We start from the raw sequence: 2013 nt of genomic DNA, 5'->3' as shown, positions 1-2013 counted from the left end.
CAGACTCATTAGCCAGTTTTCCAGGGGATAATACTAAGGTCTGCTTAGGTACAATGCCTTTCTCCCTAAAACAGTAAAACCGGAATACAAAGGCTTTTCTTATCCTTTAACGCATATTCTCTCTCTCTCTCTCTCTCTCTCTCTCTCTCTCTCTCTATCTCTCTCTCTCTCTCTCTCTCTCTCTCTTCTTATTGCCATTGAATTTACATGCACTGAATTTCTATAAATGTTCAATAAAATACATTCTTTAGTGACCTTCATTACCGCATTTCGAAGGAATTATACAAAAATAAATATACATACATACATTCATACATACAAACATACAAACACACACACACCAATTGCCATCCAGCAGTAGGGATCCTTTTTCCGTTTTTAAAGATTTTTTAAAAATTAAGTGAATTATTTGTTTTTAGGATCATTACCTATTCTTAATTTTAGACCTCAGGAAAAACTCGAGAAACAAGTAAACGTTTAATAATTTATTTGAAAGATTCAGCACGGGGAAGAAATATTAACTGTATTGTGATATATATATATATATATATATATATATATATATATATATATTATATATATATATATATATATATACATACATCATACTACTACATACATACATATACACTTAGGTATATTTTTTATTGAACTCACGTATATTTTTCCGTTTTGATTTAAATTCATGTATAGCTTCCTTTCTTCCTTTCTTTTTAGTGTTTGTTGTTATTAATATCCGGTTCCTCATTCTCCACGCGGGTAACCCATTCAGGGAAAGTCAGTAATCGGCTGAAACACATGTCCTTCGATTCAGTCATAGGATACCAAGACTGAACGACCACTAAACCCCGGTGCCAAAGGCAAACGTTCCCTGACACTCGAGAACCGGAGGGAGGCCTGGAATCTGGCGCATTGGAAATTGGCCCCATTATGGAAGCAACAGGAGGAGGAAATTAATTCCCCCAAAAAGCTCAAAGACCAACTGGATGTTATTCAGAGTCATGGCCGTTATTCTTTCCACCCCACTTGCCTCTCCCCCACCCCCACCTCCCCCCTTCCCTCTGATGATTGGGTTGGGTTCCTCGATCCTTATTCTTGCGTGATGCGAGCGCTTCCCTCAGCGGAGTTGGAGACTGAATATTCCTCAGCAATAATGAGGTCATGAATTAGAGGAACGTTTCACGAAACCTTCGAAGAAACACAAATATGACCCTGGTCGGATTCCTCTTTGGATGAATTGATAAACATTACCCTCTCTCTCTCTCTTTCTCTCTCTCTCTCTCTCTCTCTCTCTCTCTCTCTCTCTCTCTCTCTCTCTCTGATTTTAAACGTTCATTCTTTATGAAGTTCAGAGGTTCTCTTTCTCCCTTGAATTTTAATGGATAGGAGATTTATTTGATTGCGAAACCTAGATCTGCCTGTCTGTATACACACCACAGACACACACACACACACACATTCATATGATATATATATATATATATATATATATATATATATATATATATATATATATATGATGTATATACTTATATATATAATATATATATTATATATATATATATATATATATATATATATATATATATATATATATATATATGTATGTATATACATTATATATATATATATATATATATATATATATATATATATATATATATATGTCAGTATATGTATATATATATATATATATATATATATATATATATATATATATCCTTTATTTCATAAGATATAGATAAATTAATATTTACCGTGCATTCCCCAGTCGAGGAAGGTACAAGGTGCATTAAATTTCTCTGGACACTTATTGCAAACTCCGAAGAAATTTAGAGAGTAAGAAAGTCCAGGGTAAAGAGACAGAAAGAAATATCAATTTAATGTTAATCTTTATATATATGTATATATATATATATATAATATATATATATATATATATATATATATATATATACGTATATATATACATACATATATATATGTATATATATTACTAGTACATGGTGATTA

Source organism: Macrobrachium nipponense, chromosome 13, assembly GCF_015104395.2.
Source record: "Macrobrachium nipponense isolate FS-2020 chromosome 13, ASM1510439v2, whole genome shotgun sequence".
In the NCBI taxonomy this organism is placed as follows: domain Eukaryota; kingdom Metazoa; phylum Arthropoda; class Malacostraca; order Decapoda; family Palaemonidae; genus Macrobrachium; species Macrobrachium nipponense.
This window is presented reverse-complemented; position numbering follows the sequence as displayed.